Raw genomic sequence first — 17,527 nt, 5'->3', positions numbered from 1 at the left:
TAGGGTGTTGAGTCCCTGCCCCTTGGTGGGTGGGGCTCACAGATAAAAGACATGGCAAAGGACAGAGTTGGAGTTTTGATGCTGGAGTCTTGAATTGGAACCCTGGGAAGTAAACACATAGAGGAGCTTGGTTGTGAGGAAAGAGAAGGCAGCCCTGAGAAGAAAGGATCCCTGAGCCTGGAAAGAAGAAAGCCCTGGGAAGAGAGGAACCCTGAGCCTGGAGATAAGCAAGCCCCAGGAAGAAAGGAACGCAGGGAGCCATCTTGCTCTATCTAACACATGGCAAAAGACTTTGATGAGGGAAGTAATTTATGTTTTATTGCCTGGTAACTTTAAGCTTCTACCCCAGATAAATACCCTGTATAAAAACCAACTGATTTCTGGTATTTTGCATCAGCACCCCTTAACTTGTGACAGTCCTTTGTTCCTATTTCCAAGTTGTGATTGACAGGGGACCAATGAATAGTTAACTCTACATGTGGTCTTTGATACCCTGAGTCTGGGGATCTTAACCTCTGTGGTAGGGGCCGGGTTTCTGCCAGGCTTCCTGGGGGTGCATGGGGGAGCAAGAGAGCAGAAGGCTCCTGGGGGTGGGGCAGCAGTCTTTTCTTTTGTCCTTAGGGAATTTGCTCCAAAGTTTCACCAAAAAGGCATCTGGCTGCCCATTGATTATTTCCAGATCAATGCCCACAGCAATAATCCACATTTGCTTACATGCAGGGTTAGGACCATCCTGTCCTTGGGGTGCCTTTCCTGCTCTCCGAACTCCAGTCCCCTTCCTTTGCAGCCCTTCTGATTCCTCTAGCTCTGCTATCCTGTGCTGGGGACTCAGGATTGACACCAGAGATCCATAGTAATGGTTGGGGGCTGTATTCAGTACAGTATCTTTCATCCTTGCCTTAAAAGCTTCAGCATCAGGCCCCACAAAGTTGGCAGCATAAATAGCAGGCTTCATCCCCAACCCCCCACAAAACATCATGTAACTCTTCAGTAGATTGCCAGTGAGGGGTGGGGTGGGGTATGTCTTCTTCATTAGGCCAGGCAGTGATGTGTATTTTGCCTCATTTGAGGCGGTATCTAGATGCTGTCACAGAGGAGAGTGGGTGGTAATGGAGGCTAATTTGCTCGTCTCCACCCCAGGTAGCATAACTCCTGCTCCAGGGTCCAATAACCTTGGAAGCTGGTTAGGCAGAGATTCTCTAGATTTCTGCCTGTACTTCTGCTCTAAGTCACCTAACGTGGCAGCAGTAAAGTCTCTCATAGTCACGTGCAATTTTCACTCTGGATGTTGGAACTGCTGGGCTCCAAGGGACTTTTCCTGTAATGCCTTCCACTTCTGTCTTACTATGGGATCACCCTTGGGGGCTCCTTATCTTCTTCCACCTCCCACTCCTCCTCCTTTTCCTCATCTGAGGAGGAATCCATAGGATCCCATGCCTTAGGGTCCCATCCAGGGGTTGTTAATATCCTCTGGACCTGGATCTGAGGCAAACTGCAGTCTCTAGAATGAGCATATCTTCACACTAAGGTTTCTAATTAATCGTCAACTCAGCTCAGGTTAGAATTTTTTGTCTCTACCTGTGCTGGGTGCATATCTCTTTCTAGTTTTAATTCCTCCTCTAAGTAGTACATAAAGACTTTCGTAACCTGTTCTGCCTTGGTAGCCACCCACAAGGCTCCTAACAAGGGTCATGCTTTAGCTGCTCCTATGTGGAGGTCTCCCCTTTTCTTCTTTAAATGCAGCTGCTCTGCAACCTGCTGTAGCACAACTGGTACATCCTCCTGAGTCTTCAGGGCATCCCCATATTCTCTTGGTGGTCCCCACTCATCCAGGAGGGCAGCCACCCTTTCCCACATGGACATTATAGGCCAACCTGCGATTTTCCCATGGTTTCTCCCTTCCTGGAGCTCATACCTACCACTGCTAGTGGGCCTTTAGTCTCCTGGCTGATGGCTTACTAATTGTTCCAACCCAGCTCCTGAAGGGCATAGGTCAGGGCAGCTGTGAGACCAAGGAACGTGCCAGGTATAGGGCTAGACTTGAGCTTTATTGGGACTTACCTACAGGAGAGACTTTCTGACGGCAGCTGGCTGGAGAATGAAGATAGTGCTCTGCAAAAACGTCGGAAAAGATGGGGCAATTTAAAGGATCTCAAAATAAAAACATTCCATAGGGTATGAGAACAGAGTTTCTTAAAGAGTTACATGAAGCACACAAACGTTTGGTAATGTTTACGCAGGAAGGGAGTATACAGCCTTGAGAAGATTAGAGTTTGTAGAGTTGGCAGTTCCACCTGTACATTCTTTCCTCCTGGGAGGCTTGTTACTTTTTTTCTTTTCTTTTCTTTTCTTTTTAATTTTTATTAAAGTTAATAGATCACATAGAATGTTACATTAAAAAATATAAGAGGTTCCCATATAAAGCACACCCCACCACCCCACCCCCATCATTTTTGTAAATTGTATTTCTTTGAAGATATATACATCACAAAAAAGGTTACATTGTAAAAAACGTAAGAGGTTCCCATATACCCCCATCCTCCCACCCCACTCCTCCCACACTAACAACCTCCCCCTCGTTGTGACACACTATTTGCACTTGGCGAACACGTTTTGGAGCACTACTGCACCACGTGGATAATAGTTTACTCTGTAGTTCACACTCTCCCCTGGTACAGTCAGTGGTTTATGGCAGGATATATAATGTCCAGCATCTGACCCTGCAATATCATTTAGGACAACTCCAAAGTCCCAAAAATGCCCCCTCATCACATCTCTTCTTCCCTCTCCTTGCCCTCAGCAACTACTGTGGCCACTTTGTCCCCGTCAATGATACAATTTCTTCTATTAGTAGTCACAAAACATTTATAGTAGAATATCAATAAGTCCAGTCTAATCCATATTTTATTCCTCCATTCTGTGGGCCCTGGGATGGTGATGTCCACTCCACCTCTATATCGAGAAGGGGCTTACATTCCACATGGATGATGGATGTAATTCTCCTGCTTGAGGTTGTAGGCACTCTCCGTTTCCTGCTCTGGTGATTGACCATCTTCACCTCCCTTGTTACTTTTTAATTTGTGAGTGTCCAAGTTATGCCAGCAGCTATGTGCTTCAGGCTGTGTTTCATTTAAGGGGAGTCAGCCTAGGCCCTGGGCTCTCACACCCCTTGAGGATGAAGCCATTGATATGCTCCTAAGAGAGTCCAACCTTGAGTGTGCATAATCACCCTTGTGTGACAGTTTGATTTTAAAAAATTTATTTAAATTCATTTATTGATGTATGTCATTCATACATAAACATACATAAACAATATGTGTATAATAATAGTTGTGAAATTACGAAACAAACATATATAACATCATACAGGACTCTCATAACTCACCCTATCACCAATAACTTGCATTGTTGTTAAACCTTTTCAACTAATAACTAAAGAGCATTGTCAAAATATTAGTACTAACTAAACATTTTTCCACCAACCAACCCTATTATTATCTTTTTATCATTTATATATGAAAATACATAAACAATTAAGTGTATAGTAAAAGTTGTGAACTTACAAAGCAAACATGCATAACATCATGCAGGGGTCCCATACATCAACCCTCCACCAACACCTTGTCCAGAGACATTTGTTATAAATTATGAAAGAATATTGTCAAAATCTTACTACTAATCATAATCCTTATCTTACATTTGGTGTGTTTTTCCCTGAACCCACCCCATCATTATTTTGTATTATGTTTTTTTATGACAGAAGTTGTAAGCTTATAAAACAATCATGCACATGTACAGAATTCCCAAACAACACCCCTCCATCAACACACCACACTGTGGTGGAACATTTGCTACAGATAAGATAATATCATGTGATTGCTACCATGTTCATAGTATACATTTGGCTCACATTTTCCATACTGCCTCATTATAAACACAGTACATCTTTTGCATAGATGCAAGAATATTATTACTACTAACCACAGTCCATAGATCACACCAGCTGTATTTATCCCATGCTTCTCCACATTCCCATCACCCTGCAATAGTGATGTACATTTGCTCTAGTTCACAAAGGACACTCTTGCATCTGTACATCAATCCCAATTCTCATCCAACCCTTGGTTTACTGTGCTATTCGGTCCCTAGATTATTCTCTAGCATTCTGTCAATTGACATTTACATACCTTTTCAGCCACATCCCCTTTTATAAACTAGCTGTTACTCACTATGTGTTACCATCCACTCTATACATTGCCACACGTTTACAGTAAAGCTAATTAAAACTTATACATACAAAAACATCAGTAGTCCATCTCAGTCCTCCTCTTATCTCCTTTAAGAATTCACCACCTACTACCAGGGCTTGAAGGTATTTTCCTACAATTTCTTCTAGAAGCTTTATGGTTCTTGCTTTTATTTTTAGGTTTTTGATCCATTTTGAGTTAATTTTTGGATAAGATATGAAATAGGGGTTCTCTTTCCTCCTTTCAGCTATAGATAGGCAATTCTTTCAGCACCATTTGTTAAATGGATTGTTCTGCCTGTGCTTCTGGGTTTGACAGGCTATTCAAAAATCACTTGACCATAATGTGAAGGTCTGTTTCTGAACCAAATATTTGGTTCCATTGTTCTATGTGTCTGTCTTTATGCCAGTACCAAGCTGTTTTTATCACTATAACTAGGTAATATGATTTAAAGTCTGGAGATGAGGGTTTGCTTTTCCTTTTTATGATGTTTCTGGCTATTCAGGACTTCTCACCCTCCCACATAAATTTGATGATCGCTTTTCAATTTTTTAAAAATGCTGGTGGAATTTTTATTGGGATTGCATTGACTCTATGTATCAATTTGAGTAGAATTAACATCTTAATGACATTTAGTCTTCCAGTCAATGAACATGGAATGTTCTTCTAGTTATTTAGGCCTTTTTTGATTTCTTTTAAAATTGAATTGCAGTTTTCTGAATACAAGTGCTTTATATCATTGGTTAAGTTTATTCCTGACTATCTGAGTTTTATCTGTAATATGTTTGTAAGATTTTTAAAAATTTCTCTCTCCTTCCCCACCCCTCACCACCCCAGTTGTCTGCTCTCTGTGTCCATTCACTGTGTGTTTTTCTGTGTCCGCCTGTATTCTTGTCAGCAGCACCTGGAATCCGTATCTCTTTTTGTTGTGTCATCTTGCTGCATCAGCTCTCCACATGTGCAGCACCATTCCTGGGTAGGCTGAACTTTTTTCGCACTGGGTGGCTCTCCTAACTGGGTGCATTCCTTGCACGTGGGGCTCCCCTACGTGGGAGACACCATTGGGTGGCACAGCGCTCCTTGTGCACATCAGCTCTGTGCGTGGGCCAGCTCCTCACACGGGTCAGGAGGCCCTGGGTTTGAATCTTGGACCTCCCATGTAGTAGATGGATGCCCTATCCATTGAACCAAATTCGCCTCCCTTACCTGTCATATTTTTTCCCCACTCTTTTTAACACTTTAGTTACTTTTATTGATCTAATCTTCATTTCTAGACTCTCTTCTAGAACCCTCTCTCCTATCTTTTCTTTTCAGGCTCTAGCACACCCTTTAGTATTTCCTGAAATTCTGGTCTCTTGCTTAGAAATTCTCTCAGTTTCTGTTTATCTGTGAATATTCTAATTTTACCCTCATTTTTGAAAGACAGTCTTGCTGGATATAAGATTCTTGGCTGGAACTTTTTCTCTTGTAGTATCTTAAATATATCAGACCACTGTCTTCTTGCCTCCATGGTTTCTGGTGAGAAATCAACACTTAATCTTATTGGATGTCCCTTATATATGTTATGCATTGCTTTTCTCTTGCTGCTTTCAGAATTCTCTTTTGTCTTTGGCATTTGTCTCTGTGATGAGTATGTGTCTTGGAGTTGTTCTATTTGGATTTTTTCGGATGGGAGTATGTTGTGCTTCTTGGACAGGGCTATCTATGTCCTTCAATAGGGTTGGGAAATTTTCTACCATTATTTCTTTAAATATTCCTTCTGCCCCCTTTCCCTTCTCTTCTCCTCCTGGGACACCGATGACACGTATGTTTGCATGCCTTTTGCTGTCATTTAGTTCCCTGAGACCTTGTTCAATTTTTTCCATTCTTCATCTGTTCTTCTGTATGTTCACACTCAGAGGCCATTTCTTCAAGCTCACCAATCCTTTCTTCTGCCTCCTCAAATCTGTTATTATATGATTCCAATGTTTTTTTTTATTTCATCGATTGCACCTTTCATTCCCATAAGAGCTGCTGTTTTTCTATGTATGCTTTTAAAATTCTTCTTTGTACTCATCCAGTGTCTTCTTAATATCCTTAATCTCTTTAGGCATCTCATTGAATTTATTAAGGAGATTTATTTGAACATCTACGATTAGTTGTCTCAACTCCTTCATGTCATCTGGAGGCTTATCTTGTTCCTTTAACTGGGCCATAGCTTCCTGCGTCTTGGTGTGGATTGTAATTTTTGGTTCGTGCTGGCATCTGAATTACTAGAGTATTTATTCTGGGTGTAGTTTTTCTCTTTAGTTTAGGGCTTCCTGCCCTTTCTCCCTTGCTGATTGTGCAGTAGGAGCCAAACGTTTAGTTGGTGCTTGGAGCTGTGGAGGTTTAAGCTGCCCTTATTGCACCAGGGACCAATGAAGCTTCTTCCAACTTTCTCCTTTGCCAGGGGTAAGGACAGTGTCAGAGCTGTGTGAAATAATCCAAGTTGTACAGGCCTAGACTGTAGTTGCCCAGAGAGACTGATCACCCTTCACGCCCCTTTCTCCCCTGCCTGGGGCTGGGATGGAACTGCAGGTGTGGGCAGCAATCTATGCAGTGCCGGTCCAAGATGACTGCAGTTGCCCTGATAGACTTCCAGTTTTCAATGTGTGCCAGCCAAATGTACCTGCAGTTACCTGGGTGGGCTGGTGCAAGGCCCGTCAGCCCGCTCCATGCCAGAGTCAGGGCTGACGCCTCGGCTAGGCCCACAGGCCACTCTGGGTGAAAGAAACCACTTCCTACTGTCACTGTGATTTTCAGTCAGCCTGGCTTCCCCTCAGACTGCAGGCAGAATCAAAATGGTGGCCACCTGCCTCTTTCAGACTTGGGCAGATTCACACACCAGCTGTTCCCAGGGTTATTTCTTAGTCAGCCAAGTCTATCAATCAGTAGCCGAAATCGGCAGCCAATCATCTCTTCCTACCTTGTTGTTGGGAAAAGGAGCTTCCAATTTCCGCCACAGAATAGCTCCTGGGGCAGCTTGTGCTGCCAGAGTAAGATAATCACTGGCCTCCGTGGCTTGGCTGGTAATTTTCCAGAGATGCTGGCATAGGTCCCTGCAGTTTCCTCCCTGTTGGAGGTGGGACTGGGGCCTAGGCTAGAGCTGCAATCTGACCTGGATGGAAAGAAGCCAGTCCCCATCAGCACTGGGATTTTTAGTCCTCCCCACTTCTGTGCCAGGCACGGAGTTAAGGTGGCAGCTCCTCACCTCTTTCTGACTTGGACAGGCTCAAACTTTAGCTGTTCTCCTTATACTTTAGCCTGCTGAATTTACTCATCAGTAGCTAAAGTTGTTGCCCAGCCATCCCTTTCTCCCCCGTTTTTGGGATGTGGAGCTTACAATTCCAGCCATGGAACAGCTCCCGAGGTGGCTTGTGCCTCCAGTGGAGGATGGGCACTGACCTCTGGAGCATGGAGCCACTACTTACAAGTCTTCTCTGTAGATGAGCAGTCTTCTCCTTCCATTCCTTCCACGATGTTGCAGGATACTCTTCTAGTCTCTGGAGCCCCCAAACAGGTGTTTCAGCTTGCTCCAGATAGCTCTGGGTGCTTAATAACTGCCCTGTAGCAGGAGCTGACTCTAGGAGCTTCTTACTCCACTGCCACCCTGCTGGTTCTCTGACAGTTTGATTTTGACAGCTCTTTTTTACTTTCTCTTTCCCTGATCTCTTTGCTGTCTGTCTTTTTAGGAATCACTCTCAAAGCTATGACTCACCCATTGCCTGCTGATCCCTCTATTGTTTAAAAAATGCCATGCATCATAAAATGCTCCAGAGACTGATCTGATTAAATTTGGGTCATTTTGCTGTGCTCACTATTGAAACCAATATTCGAGATTTGTTCTTAATTCAGATTTCCATTCCTGAATGTCTCTTTATCTTCTTCTAGCTGATTAACCTATAGCTCACTTATTATTTAACCATTGTTCTAGTAGATCTAACAGCCTTCTCTTAACTGAATACTACATAAGTCTCCACTGTTGTTGAAACTTGTCTTAGGCTTGATCGTCTACTCCGTTCCAAACAGTTATTTCCCTTGAGGAAAGCTTTGGCACTCTGAATTTTTTTAGTATTACTTTTTCCCCTGGGCAAAATCTTTGGGTCACATTTCTTTGTAGCTGGGGGCTGGGACAGTAGTCTTTTTCTCTCAGAGTGGCACCCCTGCTTTATTTACAAGCAGAACACTGGGTAAGGTGGTAGCCTCTGGTCATCTTGTCTTGCCTTTCCCAGCATAGAGCTTTCACACTATGAATGAGTTGAGGCAAGGGTAATCAGGGTCTGTTAGGATTGAATTGTATTGCCCCCTGAAAGATACGCTGAAGTCCTAATTCCTAATATTTCAGAATGTGACCTTATTTGGAAATCAGGTTGCTATTGATGGATTAGGCAGGTTAAAATGAGGTCATATTAGATTAGGGTTGGCCCTTAATCCATTATGACTGGTATCCTTCTAAGAAGGGGACAATTGCTCACAGAAAGTTGATAAGCAAAAACACTATGTGACAACTGAAGCAGAGATTGAAGTCACAGAATTACCAAAAACCCACCAGAAGCTACAAAGAAGCAAAGGATTCTTTCCTACAGATTTCAGACTCTAGCTTTGAGAACTGTGATCCAGTAAATTTCTGTTGTCCACCCAGTTTTTGTTACTTTGTCAAGGCAACCCTAGCAAGCTAAGACAGGACCCCACTGTTCTCAAAATGCCAAGTGTTTTCTTGACCTGCCATATCTGGGTAAAACTTCTACCCTAAAATTGGGGGGATAGATGGAGGAAAAGAGTCCCAGGTTTCTCAGCTATTCTTTCCTAGAACAGAACTTCTGCCTGGGAGCAGGGTGAAAAAAATGATGGCAGCTCACTCCTGCCAGAAAGATAATAAATCTATGTGTTGGAGATTTGGACCTGAAGGGTATCGGGAATGAAAGGAAGAGAAAAAGGAGAGGGGGGAAGAGAGAGAGGGAGAGGGAGAGGGAGGGAGAGGGAGAGAGAGAGAGAGGGGGATAGAGATGGGGGGGGAGAGAGAGAAAGAAAGAAAGAAGAAAGAAAGAAAGAAAGAGAAAGAGAGAAAGAAAGAGAAAGGGAGAGAGAGAGGGAGAGAGAGAGAAAGAGAGAGAGGGAGAGAGCAAGAGCAAGAGAGCAAGAGCGAGAGCTGGGATCAGGGGGTCTACGAATAGAGACTCATCAGACAACTTTATTGTTCACAAGGGGTTCTGTGTATACCCCAGTCCATGTGGGTACAAGCAGCAACATGCAGTTAGCCATCAGCATTACTCATAGTCTAAGGAATTAAAAAAAATCTTTTCTCTAGGTACAAAGTCTAAGTGTTCTATTTACTACAACATGTTTTCTACTCATCTTTTCTTTCAGTCTTTAACAGCTTCATCCTGTTTGCAGGGAACTCTTAATTACTGCATTCCCTAGGTTGCAAGCGTAGCCATGGAAACAGCACATCTCTCCTTGCAAGACCACTGTGCCTCAGTTTCCAACACTATGTGCTAGGAAGGGAGGCAGAGAGAGAGCTGTAGGTTCTTGGTTTCACGTGTCTAAAGAGAATCTTCTCTCATGCTCTCAAATGCTATAGTCTTTCAATATTCTTTAAAAGATTTAGTAGTTTTACTCATCTAAATTTTTCTTCATTTTCTGTATGCCTGTAGGACAACTTGTTTAAAAGATAAATACCATAAATGATGTTAATAATATAGACTTTCTGGAATGGTGGGGTAAGGAGCTCTGTGGACCCACTCCCTAGCAAAGCAAAATTTAAAAACCAACAACCAACAAAAAACAACCATTAAAGGTCTCTGAAAATTATCTTAAGGGCATATAGAAAACTCATATTTCTCTTAGTATCTATCATAATTATTGAAAGATGAATTTATCATGGGCGTTTCTCTTGAAATTTTACCTCTTAAGAGGTTAAGAGGTAAAATATAAAGAAATTATTCTATGTTCAAAATGCAAAATGATGTGAGTAGATAATATTATTTGAAAGTTATCTTTGTATCTTTGAATGTGGAATGCTCTTTTGAAGTAATCAACCTATGGTAAAAACGAATTCAATTAAACGCCTGTTAAGTATTTTATTAACGTGCTCTTTTCTGTAAGTAAGTGAAAATACAGAGCAAGGTTTGGACCGCCTTTGACTGTGTAATGTCTTCTCAATTTCTAGTTGAAGATATGAAGATATAAATTAATCAACTCCTTGTTTTACAATATTAAGAAAATATATTGACTTTAAACATTATTTTAATGGAAATCTTTACATTTTCAGCAGTTTAAATTTTATTTTGTCAGTGAAACACCAAACATAAGCCCCTAAAAATATGAAGCTTGATTTACTTATCTATCCTTTTATAAGCCAAGATTTCCTATCCTACAAAATGTATTTCAGCACTTTCCCAAATCTATTTTAAAATAACCTCTGTGATTGAGCTTCTACCACACTCTCAGGAAACTGTTCCATAATTCATTTATTGTTCATAGCCAGGAAATCACTCCAGATATTCAACTCAATTTTTTTTACCATACTTTACTCTATGAGGATATTTTATATTCATATTACTGACTTATGCTCCCAAATTTTTTTCTTGACAGACACTTTTATGTCATATTCATCTGAAATAAATATCTATACATATGTACAATTTAAAATAAAATAAAAATTAAATGCAGCATTTTTTCTTAAATCCAGCCCATAGTATTGGATATGATTTCTTAAATATGGAAAGAAATAAGAACTTTTCTCATTAGAATCTTTTGCTTGTTGACTTAAGGATCTTAATTTCATGAGCCAGAATAATCATTACTTAGTTATAAATATTGTTAGCAGGAATAAAAATAACTAATTCATAAAGAGCCAACTGTTGCTGTAGGTATACATATATATAAAATATCTTAGGTTGCATAAATAGACTGCACTATCATAATGATTTGCTGTAACTGACCGTTTGCTTGTTTTACTGCTAAGGCTACATTTGAAGTCTAGTGCTCAAGATATTTGATGAAATCTGTCATGATAGCTTTGTTGAGAACATCTTCATTTTCGGCTGTAGATAATGGTTAGGCTAAATGGCAGTATATTATATAGGCTCATTTTCAATATTTATATAATTTTATATGCTTTTGTAGATATGTAGATAAGTTAGATATTTACATATGTAGATAAGTCAATATTTAATTGTCTGTTTTTGTTATTGATCTGGATAAAGACAAAAGAGCATGATCATTATGTGTTTAAATATGGTGAAACTAAGGAAATTTCAAAACTCAAAAATTAGAGACTCTAAATAATCTTCAAAGTTGAAGAATATGATCATACTAGTATACATAACCTGTTTTAGGCATTGCAAATTATGCTAAAGCAAAACCATGAGTTATTTCTTTTATCATTTTTACAGCATACATCATAGTTTCTGATTACATTTTAACATAAAATTTATGCTTTTGATAGTTTGAACTAGAAGAATTAAAGGTCATTTATCAAAATTTTCATGCCATTGTCAACATCTGTGTAATAGGACATTATTAAATCAAAACTTTTAAAATTATCTATTTGGTCTATAAACATGTTAATAAATAAACTCATTCCTCAGAATTATGGTCATTTCTTTCAGAAAATAGCATATAATGGTTAAACTGAAAGCTTTTATTTCATAAACTATATTGAGGCAATTTTAAATATGTGTTCAGATATGAGATAGTTAATGACTTCGTAGAGGTATACCATGTGACCAGCATAAGGATCTATAGTCAAATAACTAAACTGGTCATTTAGGTTACAGAATTACTTTGAACTAGTATAAACTATACCCTAACAGTTTATTATTAAAATTTAGATAGGTAGAAGCCCCATATGGCAACCTTGTTACCACAAACTAAGTACAGAAATCTTGCTGCCAGTGGAGGCTTTCATGCTTCATGTCTGCAAAAAATGCTGTAATTTAGCTGTGTACAGTTGTTCAAGTGGTTTCAAGTCAGTGCTTTTGACAGTCCAAGTTCCAGCTGCTCTGGTCTGTGGATCATCCTGTAAAAAACTAAAATCACAGGCAAGTTAACTGCAGTCATTTTTTTTTCTTTTTTTTTTTTTTTTTGTTTTGTTTTCAGTAATTACCAGGGACAGAACCCAGGGCCTCATGCATGGAAGGCAGGTGCTTAACCACTTGAGCTATATCTGCTTCTCGTATCTGTGGTTATTTTGATAGACCTCATCTATATTGGTAGGATTACTGTAAATTGTTCCCTTAAAATTAATTTGGTTTTAAAAATAAGAACATTTATGACAAACGGTTGACATTTTTAATGCATTAGAAATCCCTGTCATTTTTGTGAAGGTGTTTTGCTAGACTAAATGAGATATGCAAAATGCCCTTTTTAATATGGATCTTTTGGAGGTTTGAAGCAACTACTCAATTTGAAATGCATGCTCCATGTGGCTATATCTCCTGTAATGCTGAAAATATCTTCTCCAATTAACTTAATTAACTGAAAACTGTTGAAATTACATTGGCATAGCCAAATACTTAAAATGTAGTTATTCTTATGAGAATCAGAAGTGCTTTAAGGGTACCTAGGAATGTACTCAGGGCTAGTTAAGAGTATCAAAACTAAGTGAAATTCACAGTTGCATGAAAACAACATCCACTCCATAATCAACACTAACAAATGGCATCCTGGTATGAAGTGAGGAAGAGCCTTAGTTTCAGTGAGAAAAATATATCGAAAGTGCTTGTGAAAGAAGAGGCATAAACTATAACAGACAATGTTGTGGGATTCTTCAATGTGCATAAAATGACTGTGGTTTCTGTGCCATGCCCAAGGAAATATCTGATTTGTGCCCAAGTGCTTTTTCAGAAAACAAATGTAGACTGCTCAACACATCTACTTTTAAAGCACTAAAGAGAAAAATTTTAAATATAAATTCAGGTACTTAAATTGAAAGGCTCAAAAGATTTCATGTATCGTTAGATGAAAATAATATGTACCTACTTTTGTCTCAATTGAATCACAATTGCCGAAGAAGTAAAATGATATGAATAAAGAAAATGAGATGTGAAATAGAAAGTAGATGGTGAATATTTATTTAAAATGTTTCTTTTTATAACGTCTTTGAGGGTAGCAGATTCTGTTTTAATTTTTTTTTTTTGTCCTTTTTAGTGGAAGCTATAAATAAAATGATACCAGTGACTGCAGAGGTTATTAAGAGAAACCCAAAAAGCGTGACTAATGTTTGTCTGTAGTAAAGATTAATGCCATTCAGTATTGCTTTTATTTTTCATTTTGGCTTAGTTCAGTTCAACAGCATTTAGTATATCTAATATACCGTTACAAAGATGAATAGTTCCTGTGTGTGTTTGGTGAGGAGGTTGACTTGGCATGTAAGTGTTCTAGTGCATATTGCACAGAGTACTATGAGACCACAAAAGAAGGAAAATAGCATAAACTGCAGGTTTAGAGATGACTTCATGGAAGAGTTACTGGATTCAAGATAAAAGAGTTAAATAATTTAAAACAATAAAATAAAACCATTTGTGAAATGTCCTGTAAATTATAAAGAAGTTTTCCAGAAATTATCTTATTTTTATCCTAGTGGGAATTCCAGGCACTTTATACGATATTTTCTTCATACTGCAAATGACAAAATTTATGATAAAATGCGAACACCCTTGCCCAGTACTAAATAGCTAGAGTATAAATACACAGAGCACAACTCAAACCTAGGTAATCTTGCTCTAAATAGTTTCATTTTCCTTCTACACCATACTACTTGTTAAATTGAACAAAAGCAGCATTAAATATAACAATATAAGGCAAAAAAACGAACAGCCTGTTAACTTTAAAAAGTAACAAGCGTTTTGCAGCCACTTCCTACCTGTAGACCCTGGAACTGTTTAGGGTTTGGCCCAGCTTCACAAGATGTTGTATAAACAGTTATCTCAGAGTTCATAAATGTAAAGTACCTGCAAAACTGGCAATTTGCTCTGTGTAGTTAATTTATGATTATTGTCTTTGGGCTGTTTCTTCTGTTTAAAACCCAATGCTGTTGAATAACCTGTTAAAGCCAGCCTGACAAGTTCCTAAATATTAGACCATGAGACAAAGTTTCTAGGGTCACAAAGTGTTGTTCCTTTCCAAAAAGAAGAACAAAAGGTGCAAGTTTCAAAAGGAAATATTTGGGCATTATCCTGTTCCCCTCCAAGGTTGTTTTCTGTACTTAAACTCTTGCTATAGGGCTTGTTCAGCTTCAGTATGTATTCTTATTTATTCTTCATTGTCTTTGACTTTTATAGTTAATAAGGAATTCATTTTAAAACACAATAGAATATCAAATGGAAGAAAATTATTTGCTGGCAGTAATCTTCACTTTAAAACTGCTGTTTTAAATAAACTCTAAAGGCACATTTTGTTGAGGAAAAAAAAGTATTGGACCAAATAAAAATCAAGATTTTCCCATTTTAATTGGTGTGTATTATTCTCTGTGTGTCTCACTTTTTCTGTATCTTTCCCCAAAGAAATTTCAGTATTTAACTTGGCACTGAGTAATTATGTACAATATTTAATTGCTAGTCAGACTGACTTAACTTTTGAAGGAAAATATTATTCCTTTAACACATTCTCTTGGTTTAAATGTTAACTACTCATTGCTCAGTTTTTCACTTGCACTCCTCATCTTAGATATACTCCATTTTCAGTGCTCGCAACCCCACCTAACCTACATCTTTGAAATGCTGATCCATTTGTTGAATTAAGGTGAAATACTAATTTATTTTATGTTCTAAATAATATAATCTATATTGCTATTTTTGTTATCATATAATGCCTCCTATCCATTACTTTCCCAATATCTGTGTCTTGAATCCAGGATTGCTTGAATCCAGGTCCAGTTTAAAAAGCTGTACTTTTTTTGTTATTTCATAGAAAAATACTTTTATTTGAAAGATGAATTGTTTTCATCAGCTCTACCTTGATGCATAATTGACTTATATGAAACTTACATGGTTTCAAGGTGAGAGTTCTATTGCAGATAAACAGGATTTAATAAACCTGATATTGGTTGTTCATATATAGTCACTTTGATGTTGTTCTTCATGTCTTTCGCTTTTTTGTGGTTTCTACTGCAGTTAGTTTCTTATCCAGATGCTGTTAAATAAAAATGTTTAATTTAGTATTTACTTTCAAATGCCTGCCAAAACAAGCTAGTTTTTGCACCCTACCTCCAATTCATTCATGTTTTCAACTCTGTCTCATTATGTGTAATACATGTGATCTTCCTGTAAAAGGAATAGTGTTTTCTTAATATCTGAATAAAATCTATATTTATTCATGGGCTGTATCCCCCCAAATGGGCTATTTCTTAAACCTGAACAAGAAATGAATAACACGGAATACTTACAGGATAATTGAAAATTTGCATAAATTGCACATGAATGAATTTTAGAATATTAAATAATTCTTACATTTGAAAATAGACTGGGATTTACTGTTTAAATGTTGAATGCAAGGATTTTGCTTTGTATTATATAAAAGACTTCAGGACTAATAATTGAACCCTTATAAGAATAATATTGTCATTTTCAAAATGTGCTCTTGAACTCCCACAAACTACAAATTATGCATTTAAAATAATTGGCTTTATTCTCTTTAGATATCATAGTTACAAATGATGGTTAATAAAAGCCTTATCTTCTTATTAGCAAGGTGCTAGACAAGATAATGTTTTGAATGTTTATTCAGCTCTGAGAACAAATATTCTATTCTATATAATATTTATATACTTATAGAAAGGTAGAATTTTTTTTTCTTTGATCAAAACACATGTTTTTCTGTAGACAAGTAAATAGGTCTTTTGAAGTTTTTCAGTGGAATTTGGATAACGTGTTCTAAGAAACTGAAATCTGAAGCGTTGGACAGTGTTAGTTTGACTTCATTCCTAGTGTTACGTACATACCCACTCACCGTCTGACTACGGCTCTGGCCCATGTCACACTAGCATAATTAGTAGAGTAGAAAAAAGAGACAGAGACTCATTTATTATAAACTAGAAAGATGCTGAGGGTCATGCCACTTTTCCAACTGCCTGTGGGCAGTAATATTGACATGACTCTGGTAATCTCAGAGTCAGTTGAAAATGACAAAAAGATTTCTCAACACTAAAATGATTCTCAAAACTTTTCCTCTCCTAAATAGACAGAAACTCTTAGATTATCATCTCTTAGGTTAACTTTTCAACTGATGTTCTTGCTTCTTATTTTTATTATAAACACACCTCATTCTCCTTGCTACCTGTGATTAACCATAAAAATACCATACTTATACCATGTAAAAGTTCAAGCAATATTAATAACTTCCAATTTAATCCAGGGTAGATCCAAAATTAGTAGCATCACTATCACGTCTTTGGTGGCAATGCCTGAAGAGTACCAATAAATAGCACAATTCTTCCCTGCATGGGCTCTTAACAAATTGAAAAATACAAAAATGGGCACTAAATATCACCTGTTTTTGATTGCTAAAGGGAGCTGATACAAAGTATCAAAAATTGATTGACTTTTATAAAAAGGATTTATTTGGGGCAAAAGCTTACAGTTCTATGGCCACGAAAATTCAAATCAAGGCACCAAAAGAGGTGCTTTCTCACTCAAGTCAGCTGCCATGTGTTGAAGCAAGATGGCAGACAATCTCTGCCTGGTCTCTGCCTTCCTTGCTGGGCTGTAATGTATCCTGGAGCTCAGCTGGAGACAACTGGGCATAGCTGAGGGCAACTGGGCATAGGGCTTTTTTCTTACCAGGCCTCTTCTCTCAGACTTGGCTGCTCTGCTTTCTTCCCGAATTCAGCTATAAGTTTTCAGGCAAATGGCTCATCTCTCCCAGGGGCCTCAGCTGTTTGACCCATTTCTTTCCCTCACATGATAGAATTGAAAATGGCAAAGTTCATTTTTCCAACGTGTCTCTTTTTTTTTTTATCGGACCCAGCAAGTGGGTGGAGACTTAACCTGGGTCATGCCTCACTGAGGTAGCCCGATTGGAAAAAAGCCTCATACCCACAGGAGTGGACCAGTCCACAAACATAACCTTTCTCTTTTGGGGATTCATAAAATAATTTCAAATAGCCACATCATATTTATTAATGATATAGATGAAGTTGGAACACATAGTTTAGCAGGAGATCCAAATGGTCCTGTTAACAGAATCAGAAAATTAGGAAGACCCACCCAAGGGAACACAGAGTACTTTGGCCTGGAATGGCCCTCCTGTATCATCTG

At 38.4% G+C, this 17,527-nt stretch overlaps 1 protein-coding gene and 1 long non-coding RNA gene across 2 annotated transcripts in view; one reads left to right on the top strand and one right to left on the bottom strand.

Annotated features, from left to right (window-relative positions):
- The window catches only part of GALNT13 (polypeptide N-acetylgalactosaminyltransferase 13), a 592,145-nt gene that overhangs the window by 234,969 nt on the left and 339,649 nt on the right, over window positions 1-17,527 (top strand). The gene's annotated exons all lie outside the window — the stretch shown is intronic.
- On the bottom strand, window positions 10,329-17,157 carry LOC131279211 (uncharacterized). The gene is made up of 3 exons (XR_009186591.1): window positions 17,051-17,157; window positions 15,260-15,404; window positions 10,329-12,301 (listed from the first exon to the last, which is right to left on the bottom strand). It is a non-coding gene; the product is annotated as an uncharacterized lncRNA (long non-coding RNA).

Source organism: Dasypus novemcinctus, chromosome 7, assembly GCF_030445035.2.
Source record: "Dasypus novemcinctus isolate mDasNov1 chromosome 7, mDasNov1.1.hap2, whole genome shotgun sequence".
Lineage (NCBI taxonomy): Eukaryota > Metazoa > Chordata > Mammalia > Cingulata > Dasypodidae > Dasypus > Dasypus novemcinctus.
This window is presented reverse-complemented; position numbering and strand designations above follow the sequence as displayed.